General features: G+C 48.5%; 6 non-coding genes across 6 annotated transcripts; all 6 read left to right on the forward strand.

Annotated features, from left to right (window-relative positions):
- Positions 1-3708: 3708 nt before the first annotated feature.
- TRNAW-CCA (transfer RNA tryptophan (anticodon CCA)) lies at positions 3709-3785 on the forward strand. Its single transcript has one exon. It is a non-coding gene; the product is annotated as a tRNA-Trp (tRNA).
- A 397-nt stretch (positions 3786-4182) lies between these two features.
- Positions 4183-4256, forward strand: TRNAW-CCA (transfer RNA tryptophan (anticodon CCA)). Its single transcript has one exon. It is a non-coding gene; the product is annotated as a tRNA-Trp (tRNA).
- A 4614-nt stretch (positions 4257-8870) lies between these two features.
- TRNAW-CCA (transfer RNA tryptophan (anticodon CCA)) lies at positions 8871-8947 on the forward strand. Its single transcript has one exon. It is a non-coding gene; the product is annotated as a tRNA-Trp (tRNA).
- Positions 8948-17763: 8816 nt separating this feature from the next.
- Positions 17764-17837, forward strand: TRNAW-CCA (transfer RNA tryptophan (anticodon CCA)). The gene has a single exon. It is a non-coding gene; the product is annotated as a tRNA-Trp (tRNA).
- Positions 17838-19642: 1805 nt separating this feature from the next.
- TRNAW-CCA (transfer RNA tryptophan (anticodon CCA)) lies at positions 19643-19716 on the forward strand. The gene has a single exon. It is a non-coding gene; the product is annotated as a tRNA-Trp (tRNA).
- A 1334-nt stretch (positions 19717-21050) lies between these two features.
- Positions 21051-21124, forward strand: TRNAW-CCA (transfer RNA tryptophan (anticodon CCA)). Its single transcript has one exon. It is a non-coding gene; the product is annotated as a tRNA-Trp (tRNA).
- The last annotated feature ends 352 nt before the right edge of the window (positions 21125-21476 follow it).

Below are 21476 nucleotides of genomic sequence, written 5' to 3' on the forward strand. Positions count from 1 at the left end.
GGTCATGGGTTCGGATCCCACCAGCGGCATGGATGTTTTTCTGCTGCTTTATGAGTTATTTTTTTTAAACCGATTAATTGGCACTACAAAAAAAAGATTAAAAACATTCCCCTATGCCCTTGATTTCTGTGACTGTTTGCTTCCGTAATATGTTTATCAAATGAGCCCCTCATTTCCTTTACCTTGTCTGCTAATAGCTTAACGGGGGTCTCGGTTCTGGCAGTCTTGTTGCCATAGGTAGCATAAGAGGGCTCTCGCACAGTTTCCGTCCTCGCCGTAAGATGACGTTCTACGTCACACTCGCGGTATTACAGGACGTGATACCTCCCCCGCTATGGTCGAGGGTGGCGCTGGTGAACACTCTCAAGGTTCGCTTACACGCAGTAAACATAAATACCCACGAAAGCAGCAGACTGGACAGCCGTCGCCGTAGCTCAGTTGGTAAGAGCACCGGAAGCGATATTCGGAGGCTGTGGGTTCGGATCCCACCGGCGGCATGGATGTTTTTTCTGCTGCTTATGAGTAATTTTCTTTAAACCGATTGATTGGCACTACAAAAAAAAGGTTAAAAACATTCCCCCATGCCCCTTGGTTTCGGTGACTGTTTGCGTCCTTAATATGTTTATCAAATGAGCCCCTCATTTCCTTTACCTTGTCTGCTAATAGCTTAACGGGGGTCTCGGTTCTGGCAGTCTTGTAGCCATAGGTAGCATAAGAGGGCTCTCGCACAGTTTCCGTCTTCGCCGTTAGATGGCGTTCTACGTCACACTCGCGGTATTACAGGACGTGCTACGTCCACCGCTATGGTCAAGGGTGGCGCTGGTGAACACTCCCAAGGTTTGCTTACACGCAGTAAACATAAATACCCACGAAAGCAGCAGATTGGACAGCCGTCGCCGTAGCTCAGTTGGTAAGAGCACCGGACGCGATATTCGGAGGTCGTGGGTTCGGACCCCACCGGCGGCATGGATGTTTTTTCTGCTGCTTTATAAGTAATTTTCTTTAAACCGATTGATTGGCACTACAAAAAAAAGATTGAAAGCATTCCCCTATTCCCCTTGATTTCGGTGACTGTTTGCTTCCGTAAAATGTTTATCAAATGAGCCCCTCATTTCCTTTACCTTGTCTGCTAATAGCTTAACGGGGGCCTCGGTTCCAGCAGTTTTGTTGCCATAGGTAGCATTAGAGGGCTCTCGCACAGTTTCCGTCCTCGCCGTTAGATGACGTTCTACATCACACTCGCGGTAATACAGGACGTGCTACGTCCCCCGCTATGGTTGAGGGTGGCGCTGGTGAACACTCTCAAGGTTCGCTTACACGCAGTAAACATAAATAAAGAAGAAAGCATCAGATTGGACATCCGTCGCCGTAGCTCAGTTGGTAAGAGCACCGGACGCGATATTCGGAGGTCATGGGTTCGGATCCCACCAGCGGCATGGATGTTTTTCTGCTGCTTTATAAGTAATTTTCTTCAAAAACCGATTGATTTTCACTACAAAAAAAGATTAAAAACATTCCTCTATGCCGCTTGGTTTTTGTGACTGTTTGCTTCCTTAATATGTTTATCAAATGAGCCCCTCATTTCCATTACCTTGCCTGCTAATAGCTTAACGGAGGTCTCGGTTCTGGCAGTCTTGTTGCCATAGGTAGCATAAGAGGGCTCTCGCACAGTTTCCATTCTCGCCGTTAGATGACGTTCTACGTCACACTCGCGGTATTACAGGACGTGCTACGTCCACCGTTATGGTCGAGGGTGGCGCTGGTGAACACTCTCAAGGTTCGCTTACACGCAGTATACTTAAATACCCACGAAAGCAGCAGATTGGACAGCCGTCGCTGTAGCTCAGTTGGTAAGATCACAGGACGCGTTATTCGAAGGTCGTGGGTTTGGATACCGCTGGCGGCATTGATGTTTTTTCTGCTGCTTATAAGTTATTTTTTTTTAAACCGATTAATTGGCACTACAAAAAAAAAAGATTAAAAACATTCCCCTATGCCCTTGATTTCTGTGACTGTTTGCTTCCTTAATATGTTTATCAAATGAGCCCCTCATTTCCTTTACCTTGTCTGCTAATAGCTTAACGGGGGTCTCGGTTCTGGCAGTCTTGTAGCCATAGGTAGCATAAGAGGGCTCTCGCACAGTTTCCGTCTTCGCCGCTAGATGGCGTTCTACGTCACACTCGCGGTATTACAGGACGTGCTACGTCCACCGCTATGGTCAAGGGTGGCGCTGGTGAACACTCCCAAGGTTCGCTTACAAGCAGTAAACATAAATACCCACGAAAGCAGCAGACTAGACAGCCGTCGCCGTAGCTCAGTTGGTAAGAGCACCGACGCGATATTCGGAGGCCGTGGGTTCGGATCCCACCGGCGGCATGGATGCTTTTTCTGCTGCTTATGAGTAATTTTCTTTAAACCGATTGATTGGCACTACAAAAAAAAAATTAAAAACATTCCCCCATGGCCCTTGGTTTCGGTGACTGTTTGCGTCCTTAATATGTTTATCAAATGAGCCCCTCATTTCCTTTAACTTGTCTGCTAATAGCTTAACGGGGGTCTCGGTTCTGGCAGTCTTGTAGCCATAGGTAGCATAAGAGGGCTCTCGCACAGTTTCCGTCTTCGCCGCTAGATGGCGTTCTACGTCACACTCGCGGTATTACAGGACGTGCTACGTCCACCGTTATGGTCGAGGGTGGCGCTGGTGAACATTCTCAAGGTTCGCTTACACGCAGTAAACATAAATACCCACGAAAGCAGCAGATTGGACAGCCGTGGGCGCAGCTCCGTTGGTAAGAGCACCGGACGCGATATTCGGAGGTCGTGGGTTCGGATCCCACCGGCGGCATGGATGTTTTTTATGCTGCTTTATAAGTAATTTTATTTAAACCGATTGATGGGCACTACAAAAAAAAAGATTGAAAACATTTCCCTATGCCCCTTGGTTTCGGTGACTGTTTGCTTCCTTAATATGTTTATCAAATGAGCCCCTCATTTCCTTTACCTTGTCTGCTAATAGCTTAACGGGGGTCTCGGTTCTGGCAGTCTTGTTGCCATAGGTAGCATAAGAGGGCTCTCGCACAGTTTCCGTCCTCGCCGTAAGATGACGTTCTACGTCACACTCGCGGTATTACAGGACGTGCTACGTCCACCGCTATGGTCAAGGGTGGCGCTGGTGAACACTCTCAAGGTTCGCTTACAAGCAGTAAACATAAATACCCACGAAAGCAGCAGACTGGACAGCCGTCGCCGTAGCTCAGTTGGTAAGAGCACCGGACGCGATATTCGGAGGCCGTGGGTTCGGATCCCACCGGCGGCATGGATGCTTTTTCTGCTGCTTATGAGTAATTTTCTTTAAACCGAGTGATTGGCACTACAAAAAAAAAGTTTAAAACATTCCCCCATGGCCCTTGGTTTCGGTGACTGTTTGCGTCCTTAATATGTTTATCAAATGAGCCCCTCATTTCCTTTACCTTGTCTGCTAATAGCTTAACGGGGGTCTCGGTTCTGGCAGTCTTGTAGCCATAGGTAGCATAAGAGGGCTCTCGCACAGTTTCCGTCCTCGCCGTTAGATGGCGTTCTACGTCACACTCGCGGTATTACAGGACGTGCTACGTCCACCGCTATGGTCAAGGGTGGCGCTGGTGAACACTACCAAGGTTTGCTTACACGCAGTAAACATAAATACCCACGAAAGCAGCAGATTGGACAGCCATCGCCGTAGCTCAGTTGGTAAGAGCACCGGACGCCATATTCGGAGGTCGTGGGTTCGGATCCCACCGGCGGCATGGTTGTTTTTTCTGCTGCTTATGAGTAATTTTCTTTAAACCGATTGATTGGCACTACAAAAAAAAAAGATTAAAAACATTCCCCCATGCCCCTTGGTTTCGGTGACTGTTTGCGTCCTTAATATGTTTATCAAATGAGCCCCTCATTTCCTTTACCTTGTCTGCTAATAGCTTAACGGGGGTCTCGGTTCTGGCAGTCTTGTAGCCATAGGTAGCATAAGAGGGCTCTCGCACAGTTTCCGTCCTCGCCGTTAGATGGCGTTCTACGTCACACTCGCGCTATTACAGGACGTGCTACGTCCACCGCTATGGTCAAGGGTGGCGCTGGTGAACACTCCCAAGGTTTGCTTACACGCAGTAAACATAAATACCCACGAAAGCAGCAGATTGGACAGCCGTCGCCGTAGCTCAGTTGGTAAGAGCACCGGACGCCATATTCGGAGGTCGTGGGTTCGGATCCCACCGGCGGCATGGTTGTTTTTTCTGCTGCTTATGAGTAATTTTCTTTAAACCGATTGATTGGCACTACAAAAAAAAAGATTAAAAACATTCCCCCATGCCCCTTGGTTTCGGTGACTGTTTGCGTCCTTAATATGTTTATCAAATGAGCCCCTCATTTCCTTTACCTTGTCTGCTAATAGCTTAACGGGGGTCTCGGTTCTGGCAGTCTTGTAGCCATAGGTAGCATAAGAGGGCTCTCGCACAGTTTCCGTCTTCGCCGCTAGATGGCGTTCGACGTCACACTCGCGGTATTACAGGACGTGCTACGTCCACCGCTATGGTCAAGGGTGGCGCTGGTGAACACTCCCAAGGTTTGCTTACACGCAGTAAACATAAATACCCACGAAAGCAGCAGATTGGACAGCCGTCGCCGTAGCTCAGTTGGTAAGAGCACCGGACGCGATATTCGGAGGTCGTGGGTTCGGATCCCACCGGCGGCATGGATGCTTTTTCTGCTGCTTATGAGTAATTTTCTTTAAACCGAGTGATTGGCACTACAAAAAAAAAGTTTAAAAACATTCCTCCATGGCCCTTGGTTTCGGTGACTGTTTGCGTCCTTAATATGTTTATCAAATGAGCCCCTCATTTCCTTTACCTTGTCTGCTAATAGCTTAACGGGGGTCTCGGTTCTGGCAGTCTTGTAGCCATAGGTAGCATAAGAGGGCTCTCGCACAGTCTCCGTCCTCGCCGTTAGATCGCGTTCTACGTCACACTCGCGGCCTTACAGGACGTGCTACGTCCACCGCTATTGATGAGGGTGGCGCTGGTGAACACTCTCAAGGTTCGCTTACACGCAGTAAACATAAATACCCACGAAAGCAGCAGATTGGACAGCCGTCGCCGTAACTCCGTTGGTAAGAGCACCGGACGCGATATTCGGAGGTCGTGGGTTCGGATCCCACCGGCGGCATGGATGTTTTTTATGCTGCTTTATAAGTAATTTTATTTAAACCGATTGATGGGCACTACAAAAAAAAAGATTGAAAACATTTCCCTATGCCCCTTGGTTTCGGTGACTGTTTGCTTCCTTAATATGTTTATCAAATGAACCCCTCATTTCCTTTACCTTGTCTGCTAATAGCTTAACGGGGGTCTCGGTTCTGGCAGTCTTGTTGCCATAGGTAGCTTAAGAGGGCTCTCGCACAGTTTCCGTCCTCGCCGTAAGATGACGTTCTACGTCACACTCGCGGTATTACAGGACGTGCTACGTCCACCGCTATGGTCGAGGGTGGCGCTGGTGAACACTCTCAAGGTTCGCTTACAAGCAGTAAACATAAATACCCACGAAAGCAGCAGACTGGACAGCCGTCGCCGTAGCTCAGTTGGTAAGAGCACCGGACGCGATATTCGGAGGCCGTGGGTTCCGATCCCACCGGCGGCATGGATGTTTTTTCTGCTGCTTATGAGTAATTTTCTGTAAACCGATTGATTGGCAGTACAAAAAAAAGATTAAAAACATTCCCCCATGCCCCTTGGTTTCGGTGACTGTTTGCGTCCTTAATATGTTTATCAAATGAGCCCCTCATTTCCTTTACCTAGTCTGCTAATAGCTTAACGGGGGTCTCGGTTCTGGCAGTCTTGTAGCCATAGGTAGCATAAGAGGGCTCTCGCACAGTTTCCGTATTCGCCGTTAGATGGCGTTCTACGTCACACTCGCGGTATTACAGGACGTGCTACGTCCACCGCTATGGTCAAGGGTGGCGCTGGTGAACACTCCCAAGGTTTGCTTACACGCAGTAAACATAAATACCCACGAAAGCAGCAGATTGGACAGCCGTCGCCGTAGCTCAGTTGGTAAGAGCACCGGACGCGATATTCGGAGGGCGTGGGTTCGGACCCCACCGGCGGCATGGATGTTTTTTCTGCTGCTTTATAAGTAATTTTCTTTAAACCGATTGATTGGCACTACAAAAAAAAGATTGAAAACATTCCCCTATTCCCCTTGATTTCGGTGACTGTTTGCTTCCGTAAAATGTTTATCAAATGAGCCCCTCATTTCCTTTACCTTGTCTGCTAATAGCTTAACGGGGGCCTCGGTTCCAGCAGTCTTGTTGCCATAGGTAGCATTAGAGGGCTCTCGCACAGTTTCCGTCCTCGCCGTTAGATGACGTTCTACATCACACTCGCGGTAATAGAGGACGTGCTACGTCCCCCGCTATGGTTGAGGGTGGCGCGGGTGAACACTCTCAAGGTTCGCTTACACGTAGTAAACATAAATAAACAAGAAAGCATCAGATTGGACATCCGTCGCCGTAGCTCAGTTGGTAAGAGCACCGGACGCGATATTCGGAGGTCATGGGTTCGGATCCCACCAGCGGCATGGATGTTTTCTGCTGCTTTATAAGTAATTTTCTTCAAAAACCGATTGATTTTCACTACAAAAAAAGATTAAAAACATTCCTCTATGCCGCTTGGTTTTTGTGACTGTTTGCTTCCTTAATATGTTTATCAAACGAGCCCCTCATTTCCATTACCTTGCCTGCTAATAGCTTAACGGAGGTCTCGGTTCTGGCAGTCTTGTTGCCATAGGTAGCATAAGAGGGCTCTCGCACAGTTTTCATTCTCGCCGTTAGATGACGTTCTACGTCACACTCGCGGTATTACAGGACGTGCACGTCCACCGTTATGGTCGAGGGTGGCGCTGGTGAACACTCTCAAGGTTCGCTTACACGCAGTATACTTAAATACCCACGAAAGCAGCAGATTGGACAGCCGTCGCTGTAGCTCAGTTGGTAAGATCACAGGACGCGTTATTCGAAGGTCGTGGGTTTGGATACCGCTGGCGGCATGGATGTTTTTCTGCTGCTTATAAGTCGTTTTTTTTAAACCGATTAATTGGCACCACAAAAAAAAGATTAAAAACATTCCCCTATGCCCTTGATTTCTGTGACTGTTTGCTTCCGTAATATGTTTATCAAATGAGCCCCTCATTTCCTTTACCTTGTCTGCTAATAGCTTAACGGGGGTCTCCGTTCTGGCAGTCTTGTTGCCATAGATAGCATAAGAGGGCTCTCGCACAGTCTCCGTCCTCGCCGTTTGATAGCGTTCTACGTCACTCTCGCGGCATTACAGGACGTGCTACGTCCACCGCTATTGTTGAGGGTGGCGCTGGTGAACACTCTCAAGGTTCGCTTACACGCAGTAAACATAAATACCCACGAAAGCAGCAGATTGGACAGCCGTCGCCGTAGCTCCGTTGGTAAGAGCACCGGACGCGATATTCGGAGGTCGTGGGTTCGGATCCCACCGGCGGCATGGATGTTTTTTATGCTGCTTTAAAGTAATTTTATTTAAACCGATTGATGGGCACTACAAAAAAAAAGATTGAAAACATTTCCCTATGCCCCTTGGTTTCGGTGACTGTTTGCTTCCTTAATATGTTTATCAAATGAGCCCCTCATTTCCTTTACCTTGTCTGCTAATAGCTTAACGGGGGTCTCGGTTCTGGCAGTCTTGTTGCCATAGGTAGCATAAGATGGCTCTCGCACAGTTTCCGTCCTCGCCGTAAGATGACGTTCTACGTCACACTCGCGGTATTACAGGACGTGCTACGTCCACCGCTATGGTCGAGGGTGGCGCTGGTGAACACTCTCAAGGTTCGCTTACAAGCAGTAAACATAAATACCCACGAAAGCAGCAGATTGGACAGCCGTCGCCGTAGCTCAGTTGGTAAGAGCACCGGACGCGATATTCGGAGGTCGTGGATTCGGATCCCACCGGCGGCATGGATGTTTTTTCTGCTGCTTATAAGTTATTTTTTAAACCGATTATTTGGCACTACAAAAAAAAGATTAAAAACATTCCCCTATGCCCTTGATTTCTGTGACTGTTTGCTTTCGTAATATGTTTATCAAATGAGCCCCTCATTTCCTTTACCTTGTCTGCTAATAGCTTAACGGGGGTCTCGGTTCTGGCAGTCTTGTAGCCATAGGTAGCATAAGAGGGCTCTCGCACAGTTTCCGTCTTCGCCGTTAGATGGCGTTCTACGTCACACTCGCGGTATTACAGGACCTGCTACGTCCACCGCTATGGTCAAGGGTGGCGCTGGTGAACACTCCCAAGGTTTGCTTACACGCAGTAAACATAAATACCCACGAAAGCAGCAGATTGGACAGCCGTCGCCGTAGCTCAGTTGGTAAGAGCACCGGACGCGATATTCGGAGGCCGTGGGTTCGGATCCCACCGGCGGCATGGATGCTTTTTCTGCTGCTTATGAGTAATTTTCTTTAAACCGAGTGATTGGCACTACAAAAAAAAAGTTTAAAAACATTCCCCCATGGCCCTTGGTTTCGGTGACTGTTTGCGTCCTTAATATGTTTATCAAATGAGCCCCTCATTTCCTTTACCTTGTCTGCCAATAGCTTAACGGGGGTCTCGGTTCTGGCAGTCTTGTAGCCATAGGTAGCATAAGAGGGCTCTCGCACAGTTTCCGTCCTCGCCGTTAGATGGCGTTCTACGTCACACTCGCGGTATTACAGGACGTGCTACGTCCACCGCTATGGTCAAGGGTGGCGCTGGTGAACACTCCCAAGGTTTGCTTACACGCAGTAAACATAAATACCCACGAAAGCAGCAGATTGGACAGCCGTCGCCGTAGCTCAGTTGGTAAGAGCACCGGACGCCATATTCGGAGGTCGTGGGTTCGGATCCCACCGACGGCATGGATGTTTTTTATGCTGCTTTATTATTTAAACCGATTGATGGGCACTACAAAAAAAAAGATTGAAAACATTTCCCTATGCCCCTTGGTTTCGGTGACTGTTTGCTTCCTTAATATGTTTATCAAATGAGCCCCTCATTTCCTTTACCTTGTCTGCTAATAGCTTAACGGGGGTCTCGGTTCTGGCAGTCTTGTTGCCATAGGTAGCATAAGAGGGCTCTCGCACAGTTTCCGTCCTCGCCGTAAGATGACGTTCTACGTCACACTCGCGGTATTACAGGACGTGCTACGTCCACCGCTATGGTCGAGGGTGGCGCTGGTGAACACTCTCAAGGTTCGCTTACAAGCAGTAAACATAAATACCCACGAAAGCAGCAGATTGGACAGCCGTCGCCGTAGCTCAGTTGGTAAGAGCACCGGACGCGATATTCGGAGGTCGTGGATTCGGATCCCACCGGCGGCATGGATGTTTTTTCTGCTGCTTATAAGTTATTTTTTTAAACCGATTATTGGCACTACAAAAAAAGATTAAAAACATTCCCCTATGCCCTTGATTTCTGTGACTGTTTGCTTTCGTAATATGTTTATCAAATGAGCCCCTCATTTCCTGTACCTTGTCTGCTAATAGCTTAACGGGGGTCTCGGTTCTGGCAGTCTTGTTGCCATAGATAGCATAAGAGGGCTCTCGCACAGTCTCCGTCCTCGCCGTTTGATAGCGTTCTACGTCACTAACGCGGCATTACAGGACGTGCTACGTCCACCGCTATTGTTGAGGGTGGCGCTGGTGAACACTCTCAAGGTTCGCTTAGACGCAGTAAACATAAATACCCACCAAAGCAGCAGATTGGACAGCCGTCGCCGTAGCTCAGTTGGTAAGAGCACCGGACGCGATATTCGGAGGTCGTGGATTCGGATCCCACCGGCGGCATGGATGTTTTTTCTGCTGCTTATAAGTTATTTTTTTAAACCGATTATTGGCACTACAAAAAAAGATTAAAAACATTCCCCTATGCCCTTGATTTCTGTGACTGTTTGCTTTCGTAATATGTTTATCAAATGAGCCCCTCATTTCCTGTACCTTGTCTGCTAATAGCTTAACGGGGGTCTCGGTTCTGGCAGTCTTGTTGCCATAGATAGCATAAGAGGGCTCTCGCACAGTCTCCGTCCTCGCCGTTTGATAGCGTTCTACGTCACTAACGCGGCATTACAGGACGTGCTACGTCCACCGCTATTGTTGAGGGTGGCGCTGGTGAACACTCTCAAGGTTCGCTTAGACGCAGTAAACATAAATACCCACCAAAGCAGCAGATTGGACAGCCGTCGCCGTAGCTCCGTTGGTAAGAGCACCGGACGCGATATTGGGAGGTCGTGGGTTCGGATCCCACCGGCGGCATGGATGTTTTTTATGCTGCTTTATAAGTTATTTTTTTAAACCGATTATATGGCACTACAAAAAAAAGATTAAAAACATTTCCCTATGCCCCTTGGTTTCGGTGACTGTTTGCTTCCTTAATATGTTTATCAAATGAGCCCCTCATTTCCTTTACCTTGTCTGCTAATAGCTTAACGGGGGTCTCGGTTCTGGCAGTCTTGTTGCCATAGGTAGCATAAGAGGGCTCTCGCACAGTTTCCGTCCTCGCCGTAAGATGACGTTCTACGTCACACTCGCGGTATTACAGGACGTGCTACGTCCACCGCTATGGTCGAGGGTGGCGCTGGTGAACACTCTCAAGGTTCGCTTACAAGCAGTAAACATAAATACCCACGAAAGCAGCAGATTGGACAGCCGTCGCCGTAGCTCAGTTGGTAAGAGCACCGGACGCGATATACGGAGGTCGTGGATTCGGATCCCACCGGCGGCATGGATGTTTTTTCTGCTGCTTATAAGTTATTTTTTTAAACCGATTAATTGCACTACAAAAAAAGATTAAAAACATTCCCCTATGCCCTTGATTTCTGTGACTGTTTGCTTTCGTAATATGTTTATCAAATGAGCCCCTCATTTCCTGTACCTTGTCTGCTAATAGCTTAACGGGGGTCTCGGTTCTGGCAGTCTTGTTGCCATAGATAGCATAAGAGGGCTCTCGCACAGTCTCCGTCCTCGCCGTTAGATCGCGTTCTACGTCACACTCGCGGCCTTACAGGACGTGCTACGTCCACCGCTATTGTTGAGGGTGGCGCTGGTGAACACTCTCAAGGTTCGCTTAGACGCAGTAAACATAAATACCCACCAAAGCAGCAGATTGGACAGCCGTCGCCGTAGCTCCGTTGGTAAGAGCACCGGACGCGATATTGGGAGGTCGTGGGTTCGGATCCCACCGGCGGCATGGATGTTTTTTATGCTGCTTTATAAGTTATTTTTTTAAACCGATTATATGGCACTACAAAAAAAAGATTAAAAACATTCCCCTATGCCCCTTGGTTTCGGTGACTGTTTGCTTCCTTAATATGTTTATCAAATGAGCCCCTCATTTCCTTTACCTTGTCTGCTAATAGCTTAACGGGGGTCTCGGTTCTGGCAGTCTTGTTGCCATAGGTAGCATAAGAGGGCTCTCGCACAGTTTCCGTCCTCGCCGTAAGATGACGTTCTACGTCACACTCGCGGTATTACAGGACGTGCTACGTCCACCGCTATGGTCGAGGGTGGCGCTGGTGAACACTCTCAAGGTTCGCTTACAAGCAGTAAACATAAATACCCACGAAAGCAGCAGACTGGACAGCCGTCGCCGTAGCTCAGTTGGTAAGAGCACCGGACGCGATATTCGGAGGCCGTGGGTTCCGATCCCACCGGCGGCATGGATGTTTTTTCTGCTGCTTATGAGTAATTTTCTGTAAACCGATTGATTGGCAGTACAAAAAAAAAGATTAAAAACATTCCCCCATGCCCCTTGGTTTCGGTGACTGTTTGCGTCCTTAATATGTTTATCAAATGAGCCCCTCATTTCCTTTACCTAGTCTGCTAATAGCTTAATGGGGGTCTCGGTTCTGGCAGTCTTGTAGCCATAGGTAGCATAAGAGGGCTCTCGCACAGTTTCCGTCTTCGCCGTTAGATGGCGTTCTACGTCACACTCGCGGTATTACATGACGTGCTACGTCCACCGCTATGGTCAAGGGTGGCGCTGGTGAACACTCCCAAGGTTTGCTTACACGCAGTAAACATAAATACCCACGAAAGCAGCAGATTGGACAGCCGTCGCCGTAGCTCAGTTGGTAAGAGCACCGGACGCGATATTCGGAGGGCGTGGGTTCGGACCCCACCGGCGGCATGGATGTTTTTTCTGCTGCTTTATAAGTAATTTTCTTTAAACCGATTGATTGGCACTACAAAAAAAGATTGAAAACGTTCCCCTATTCCCCTTGATTTCGGTGACTGTTTGCTTCCGTAAAATGTTTATCAAATGAGCCCCTCATTTCCTTTACCTTGTCTGCTAATAGCTTAACGGGGGCCTCGGTTCCAGCAGTCTTGTTGCCATAGGTAGCATTAGAGGGCTCTCGCACAGTTTCCGTCCTCGCCGTTAGATGACGTTCTACATCACACTCGCGGTAATAGAGGACGTGCTACGTCCCCCGCTATGGTTGAGGGTGGCGCGGGTGAACACTCTCAAGGTTCGCTTACACGCAGTAAACATAAATAAACAAGAAAGCATCAGATTGGACATCCGTCGCCGTAGCTCAGTTGGTAAGAGCACCGGACGCGATATTCGGAGGTCATGGGTTCGGATCCCACCGGCGGCATGGATGTTTTTTCTGCTGCTTAAAGTTATTTTTTAAACCGATTAATTGGCACTACAAAAAAAAGATTAAAAACATTCCCCTATGCCCTTGATTTCTGTGACTGTTTGCTTTCGTAATATGTTTATCAAATGAGCCCCTCATTTCCTGTACCTTGTCTGCTAATAGCTTAACGGGGGTCTCGGTTCTGGCAGTCTTGTTGCCATAGGTAGCATAAGAGGGCTCTCGCAGTTTCCGTCCTCGCCGTAAGATGACGTTCTACGTCACACTCGCGGTATTACAGGACGTGCTACCTCCACCGCTATGGTCGAGGGTGGCGCTGGTGAACACTCTCAAGGTTCGCTTACACGCAGTAAACATAAATACCCACGAAAGCAGCAGACTGGACAGCCGTCGCCGTAGCTCAGTTGGTAAGAGCACCGGACGCGATATTCGGAGGCCGTGGGTTCCGATCCCACCGGCGGCATGGATGTTTTTTCTGCTGCTTATGAGTAATTTTCTTTAAACCGATTGATTGGCACTACAAAAAAAAAGATTAAAAACATTCCCCCATGCCCCTTGGTTTCGGTGACTGTTTGCGTCCTTAATATGTTTATCAAATGAGCCCCTCATTTCCTCTGCCTTGTCTGCTAATAGCTTAACGGGGGTCTCGGTTCTGGCAGTGTTGTAGCATTAGGTAGCATAAGAGGGCTCTCGCACAGTTTCCGTCTTCGCCGTTAGATGGCGTTCTACGTCACACTCGCGGTATTACAGGACGTGCTACGTCCACCGCTATGGTTGAGGGTGGCGCTGGTGAACACTCTCAAGGTTCGCTTACACGCAGTAAACATAAATACCCACCAAAGCAGCAGATTGGACAGCCGTCGCCGTAGCTCCGTTGGTAAGAGCACCGGACGCGATATTGGGAGGTCGTGGGTTCGGATCCCACCGGCGGGATGGATGTTTTTTATGCTGCTTTATAAGTTATTTTTTTAAACCGATTATATGGCACTACAAAAAAAAGATTAAAAACATTCCCCTATGCCCTTGATTTCTGTGACTGTTTGCTTCCGTAATATGTTTATCAAATGAGCCCCTCATTTCCTTTACCTTGTATGCTAATAGCTTAACGGGGGTCTCGGTTCTGGCAGTCTTGTTGCCATAGGTAGCATAAGAGGGCTCTCGCACAGTCTCCGTCCTCGCCGTTAGATCGCGTTCTACGTCACACTCGCGGCCTTACAGGACGTGCTACGTCCACCGCTATTGTTGAGGGTGGCGCTGGTGAACACTCTCAAGGTTCGCTTACACGCAGTAAACATAAATACCCACCAAAGCAGCAGATTGGACAGCCGTCGCCGTAGCTCCGTTGGTAAGAGCACCGGACGCGATATTGGGAGGTCGTGGGTTCGGATCCCACCGGCGGGATGGATGTTTTTTATGCTGCTTTATAAGTTATTTTTTTAAACCGATTATATGGCACTACAAAAAAAAGATTAAAAACATTCCCCTATGCCCTTGATTTCTGTGACTGTTTGCTTCCGTAATATGTTTATCAAATGAGCCCCTCATTTCCTTTACCTTGTCTGCTAATAGCTTAACGGGGGCCTCGTTTCCGGCAGTCTTGTTGCCATAGGTAGCATTAGAGGGCTCTCGCACAGTCTCCGTCCTCGCCGTTAGATCGCGTTCTACGTCACACTCGCGGCCTTACAGGACGTGCTACGTCCACCGCTATTGTTGAGGGTGGCGCTGGTGAACACTCTCAAGGTTCGCTTACACGCAGTAAACATAAATACCCACCAAAGCAGCAGATTGGACAGCCGTCGCCGTAGCTCCGTTGGTAAGAGCACCGGACGCGATATTGGGAGGTCGTGGGTTCTGATCCCACCGGCGGGATGGATGTTTTTTATGCTGCTTTATAAGTTATTTTTTTAAACCGATTATATGGCACTACAAAAAAAAGATTAAAAACATTCCCCTATGCCCTTGATTTCTGTGACTGTTTGCTTCCGTAATATGTTTATCAAATGAGCCCCTCATTTCCTTTACCTTGTATGCTAATAGCTTAACGGGGGTCTCGGTTCTGGCAGTCTTGTTGCCATAGGTAGCATAAGAGGGCTCTCGCAGTTTCCGTCCTCGCCGTAAGATGACGTTCTACGTCACACTCGCGGTATTACAGGACGTGCTACCTCCACCGCTATGGTCGAGGGTGGCGCTGGTGAACACTCTCAAGGTTCGCTTACACGCAGTAAACATAAATACCCACGAAAGCAGCAGACTGGACAGCCGTCGCCGTAGCTCAGTTGGTAAGAGCACCGGACGCGATATTCGGAGGCCGTGGGTTCCGATCCCACCGGCGGCATGGATGTTTTTTCTGCTGCTTATGAGTAATTTTCTTTAAACCGATTGATTGGCACTACAAAAAAAAAAAGATTAAAAACATTCCCCCATGCCCCTTGGTTTCGGTGACTGTTTGCGTCCTTAATATGTTTATCAAATGAGCCCCTCATTTCCTCTGCCTTGTCTGCTAATAGCTTAACGGGGGTCTCGGTTCTGGCAGTCTTGTAGCCTTAGGTAGCATAAGAGGGCTCTCGCACAGTTTCCGTCTTCGCCGTTAGATGGCGTTCTACGTCACACTCGCGGTATTACAGGACGTGCTACGTCCACCGCTATGGTCAAGGGTGGCGCTGGTGAACACTCCCAAGGTTTGCTTACACGCAGTAAACATAAATACCCACGAAAGCAGCAGATTGGACAGCCGTCGCCGTAGCTCGGTTGGTAAGAGCACCGGACGCGATATTCGGAGGTCGTGGGTTCGGACCCCACCGGCGGCATGGATGTTTTTTCTGCTGCTTTATAAGTAATTTTCTTTAAACCGATTGATTGGAACTACAAAAAAAAGATTGAAAACATTCCCCTATTCCCCTTGATTTCGGTGACTGTTTGCTTCCGTAAAATGTTTATCAAATGAGCCCCTCATTTCCTTTACCTTGTCTGCTAATAGCTTAACGGGGGCCTCGGTTCCAGCAGTCTTGTTGCCATAGGTAGCATTAGAGGGCTCTCGCACAGTTTCCGTCCTCGCCGTTAGATGACGTTCTACATCACACTCGCGGTAATACAGGACGTGCTACGTCCCCCGCTATGGTTGAGGGTGGCGCTGGTGAACACTCTCAAGGTTCGCTTACACGCAGTAAACATAAATAAACAAGAAAGCATCAGATTGGACATCCGTCGCCGTAGCTCAGTTGGTAAGAGCACCGGACGCGATATTCGGAGGTCATGGGTTCGGATCCCACCAGCGGCATGGATGTTTTTCTGCTGCTTTATAAGTAATTTTCTTCAAAAACCGATTGATTTTCACTGCAAAAAAAGATTAAAAACATTCCTCTATGCCGCTTGGTTTTTGTGACTGTTTGCTTCCTTAATATGTTTATCAAATGAGCCCCTCATTTCCATTACCTTGCCTGCTAATAGCTTAACGGAGGTCTCGGTTCTAGCAGTCTTGTTGCCATAGGTAGCATAAGAGGGCTCTCGCACAGTTTCCATTCTCGCCGTTAGATGACGTTCTACGTCACACTCGCGGTATTACAGGACGTGCTACGTCCACCGTTATGGTCGAGGGTGGCGCTGGTGAACACTCTCAAGGTTCGCTTACACGCAGTATACTTAAATACCCACGAAAGCAGCAGATTGGACAGCCGTCGCTGTAGCTCAGTTGGTAAGATCACAGGACGCGTTATTCGGAGGTCGTGGGTTTGGATACCGCTGGCGGCATGGATGTTTTTTCTGCTGCTTATAAGTTATTTTTTTTTAAACCGATTAATTGGCACTACAAAAAAAAGATTAAAAACATTCCCCTATGCCCTTGATTTCTGTGACTGTTTGCTTCCATAATATGTTTATCAAATGAGCCCCTCATTTCCTTTACCTTGTCTGCTAATAGCTTAACGGGGGTCTCCGTTCTGGCAGTCTTGTTGCCATAGGTAGCATAAGAGGGCTCTCGCACAGTTTCCGTCCTCGCCGTAAGATGACGTTCTACGTCACACTCGCGGTATTACAGGACGTGCTACGTCCACCGCTATGGTCGAGGGTGGCGCTGGTGAACACTCTCAAGGTTCGCTTACAAGCAGTAAACATAAATACCCACGAAAGCAGCAGACTGGACAGCCGTCGCCGTAGCTCAGTTGGTAAGAGCACCGGACGCGATATTCGGAGGCCGTGGGTTCCGATCCCACCGGCGGCATGGATGTTTTTTCTGCTGCATTATAAGTAATTTTCTTTAAACCGATTGATTGGCACTACAAAAAAAGATTGAAAACATTCCCCTATTCCCCTTGATTTCGGTGACTGTTTGCTTCCGTAAAATGTTTATCAATTGAGCCCCTCATTTCCTTTACCTTGTCTGCTAATAGCTTAACGGGGGCCTCGGTTCCAGCAGTCTTGTTGCCATAGGTAGCATTAGAGGGCTCTCGCACAGTTTCCGTCCTCGCAGTTAGATGACGTTCTACATCACACTCGCGGTAATACAGGACGTGCTACGTCCCCCGCTATGGTTGAGGGTGGCGCTGGTGAACACTCTCAAGGTTCGCTTACACGCAGTAAACATAAATAAACAAGAAAGCATCAGATTGGACATCCGTCGCCGTAGCTCAGTTGGTAAGAACACCGGACGCGATATTCGGAGGCCGTGGGTTCGGATCCCACCGGCGGCATGGATGCTTTTTCTGCTGCTTATGAGTAATTTTCTTTAAACCGATTGATTGGCACTACAAAAAAAAAAGATTAAAAACATTCCCCCATGGCCCTTGGTTTCGGTGACTGTTTGCGTCCTTAATATGTTTATCAAATGAGCCCCTCATTTCCTTTACCTTGTCTGCTAATAGCTTAACGGGGGTCTCGGTTCTGGCAGTCTTGTAGCCATAGGTAGCATAAGAGGGCTCTCGCACAGTTTCCGTCCTCGCCGTTAGATGGCGTTCTACGTCACACTCGCGGTATTACAGGACGTGCTACGTCCACCGCTATGGTCAAGGGTGGCGCTGGTGAACACTCCCAAGGTTTGCTTACACGCAGTAAACATAAATACCCACGAAAGCAGCAGATTGGACAGCCGTCGCCGTAGCTCAGTTGGTAAGAGCACCGGACGCCATATTCGGAGGTCGTGGGTTCGGATCCCACCGGCGGCATGGATGTTTTTTCTGGTGCTTATGAGTAATTTTCTTTAAACCGATTGATTGGCACTACAAAAAAAAAGATTAAAAACATTCTCCCATGCCCCTTGGTTTCGGTGACTGTTTGCGTCCTTAATATGTTTATCAAATGAGCCCCTCATTTCCTTTACCTTGTCTGCTAATAGCTTAACGGGGGTCTCGGTTCTGGCAGTCTTGTAGCCATAGGTAGCATAAGAGGGCTCTCGCACAGTTTCCGTCTTCGCCGCTAGATGGCGTTCTACGTCACACTCGCGGTATTACAGGACGTGCTACGTCCACCGCTATGGTCAAGGGTGGCGCTGGTGAACACTCCCAAGGTTTGCTTACACGCAGTAAACATAAATACCCACGTAAGCAGCAGATTGGACAGCCGTCGCCGTAGCTCAGTTGGTAAGAGCACCGGACGCGATATTCGAAGGTCGTGGGTTCGGATACCGCTGGCGGCATGGATGTTTTTCTGCTGCTTAAAGTCGTTTTTTTTAAACCGATTAATTGGCACTACAAAAAAAAAGATTAAAAACATTCCCCTATGCCCTTGATTTCTGTGACTGTTTGCTTCCGTAATATGTTTATCAAATGAGCCCCTCATTTCCTTTACCTTGTCTGCTAATAGCTTAACGGGGGTCTCCGTTCTGGCAGTCTTGTTGCCATAGATAGCATAAGAGGGCTCTCGCACAGTCTCCGTCCTCGCCGTTTGATAGCGTTCTACGTCACTCTCGCGGCATTACAGGACGTGCTACGTCCACCGCTATTGTTGAGGGTGGCGCTGGTGAACACCCTCAAGGTTCGCTTACACGCAGTAAACATAAATACCCACGAAAGCAGCAGATTGGACAGCCGTCGCCGTAGCTCCGTTGGTAAGAGCACCGGACGCGATATTCGGAGGTCGTGGGTTCGGATCCCACCGGCGGCATGGATGTTTTTTATGCTGCTTTATAAGTAATTTTATTTAAACCGATTGATGGGCACTACAAAAAAAAAAGATTGAAAACATTTCCCTATCCCCCTTGGTTTCGGTGACTGTTTGCTTCCTTAATATGTTTATCAAATGAGCCCCTCATTTCCTTTACCTTGTCTGCTAATAGCTTAACGGGGGTCTCGGTTCTGGCAGTCTTGTTGCCATAGGTAGCATAAGAGGGCTCTCGCACAGTTTCCGTCCTCGCCGTAAGATGACGTTCTACGTCACACTCGCGGTATTACAGGACGTGCTACGTCCACCGCTATGGTCGAGGGTGGCGCTGGTGAACACTCTCAAGGTTCGCTTACAAGCAGTGAACATAAATACCCACGAAAGCAGAAGACTGGACAGCCGTCGCCGTAGCTCAGTTGGTAAGAGCACCGGACGCGATATTCGGAGGCCGTGGGTTCGGATCCCACCGGCGGCATGGATGCTTTTTCTGCTGCTTATGAGTAATTTTCTTTAAACCGATTGATTGGCACTACAAAAAAAAAGATTAAAAACATTCCCCCATGCCCCTTGGTTTCGGTGACTGTTTGCGTCCTTAATATGTTTATCAAATGAGCCCCTCATTTCCTTTACCTTGTCTGCTAATAGCTTAACGGGGGTCTCGGTTCTGGCAGTCTTGTAGCCATAGGTAGCATAAGAGGGCTCTCGCACAGTTTCCGTCCTCGCCGTAAGATGACGTTCTACGTCACACTCGCGGTATTACAGGACGTGCTACGTCCACCGCTATGGTCGAGGGTGGCGCTGGTGAACACTCCCAAGGTTTGCTTACACGCAGTAAACATAAATACCCACGAAAGCAGCAGATTGGACAGCCGTCGCCGTAGCTCAGTTGGTAAGAGCACCGGACGCCATATTCGGAGGTCGTGGGTTCGGATCCCACCGGCGGCATGGATGTTTTTTCTGCTGCTTATAAGTTATTTTTTTAAACCGATTAATTGGCACTACAAAAAAAAGATGAAAAACATTCCCCTATGCCCTTGATTTCTGTGACAGTTTGCTTCCGTAATATGTTTATCAAATGAGCCCCTCATTTCCTTTACCTTGTCTGCTAATAGCTTAACGGGGGTCTCCGTTCTGGCAGTCTTGTTGCCATAGATAGCATAAGAGGGCTCTCGCACAGTCTCCGTCCTCGCCGTTTGATAGCGTTCTACGTCACTCTCGCGGCATTACAGGACGTGCTACGTCCACCGCTATTGTTGAGGGTGGCGCTGGTGAACACCCTTAAGGTTCGCTTACACGCAGTAAACATAAATACCCACGAAAGCAGCAGATTGGACAGCCGTCGCCGTAGCTCCGTTGGTAAGAGCACCGGACGCGATATTCGGAGGTCGTGGGTTCGGATCCCACCGGCGGCATGGATGTTTTTTATGCTGCTTTATAAGTAATTTTATTTAAACCGATTGATGGGCACTACAAAAAAAAAGATTGAAAACATTTCCCTATGCCCCTTGGTTTCGGTGACTGTTTGCTTCCTTAATATGTTTATCAAATGAGCCCCTCATTTCCTTTACCTTGTCTGCTAATAGCTTAACGGGGGTCTCGGTTCTGGCAGTCTTGTTGCCATAGGTAGCATAAGAGGGCTCTCGCACAGTTTCCGTCCTCGCCGTAAGATGACGTTCTACGTCACACTCGCGGTATTACAGGACGTGCTACGTCCACCGCTATGGTCGAGGGTGGCGCTGGTGAACACTCTCAAGGTTCGCTTACAAGCAGTAAACATAAATACCCACGAAAGCAGAAGACTGGACAGCCGTCGCCGTAGCTCAGTTGGTAAGAGCACCGGACGCGATATTCGGAGGCCGTGGGTTCGGATCCCACCGGCGGCATGGATGCTTTTTCTGCTGCTTATGAGTAATTTTCTTTAAACCGATTGATTGGCACTGCAAAAAAAAAGATTAAAAACATTCCCCCATGCCCCTTGGTTTCGGTGACTGTTTGCGTCCTTAATATGTTTATCAAATGAGCCCCTCATTTCCTTTACCTTGTCTGCTAATAGCTTAACGGGGGTCTCGGTTCTGGCAGTCTTGTAGCCATAGGTAGCATAAGAGGGCTCTCGCACAGTTTCCGTCCTCGCCGTTAGATGGCGTTCTACGTCACACTCGCGGTATTACAGGACGTGCTACGTCCACCGCTATGGTCAAGGGTGGCGCTGGTGAACACTCCCAAGGTTTGCTTACACGCAGTAGACATAAATACCCACGAAAGCAGCCGATTGGACAGCCGTCGCCGTAGCTCAGTTGGTAAGAGCACCGGACGCCATATTCGGAGGTCGTGGGTTCGGATCCCACCGGCGGCATGGATGTTTTTTCTGCTGCTTAAAGTTATTTTTTTAAACCGATTAATTGGCACTACAAAAAAAAAGATGAAAAACATTCCCCTATGCCCTTGATTTCTGTGACTGTTTGCTTCCGTAATATGTTTATCAAATGAGCCCCTCATTTCCTTTACCTTGTCTGCTAATAGCTTAACGGGGGTCTCGGTTCTGGCAGTCTTGTTGCCATAGGTACGTTAAGAGGGCTCTCGCACAGTCTCCGTCCTCGCCGTTAGATCGCGTTCTACGTCACACTCGCGGCATTACAGGACGTGCTACGTCCACCGCTATTGTTGAGGGTGGCGCTGGTGAACACTCTCAAGGTTCGCTTACACGC

The sequence above is a fragment of the Amblyomma americanum genome, chromosome 1, assembly GCF_052857255.1.
Source record: "Amblyomma americanum isolate KBUSLIRL-KWMA chromosome 1, ASM5285725v1, whole genome shotgun sequence".
Classification (NCBI taxonomy): Eukaryota; Metazoa; Arthropoda; class Arachnida; order Ixodida; family Ixodidae; genus Amblyomma; species Amblyomma americanum.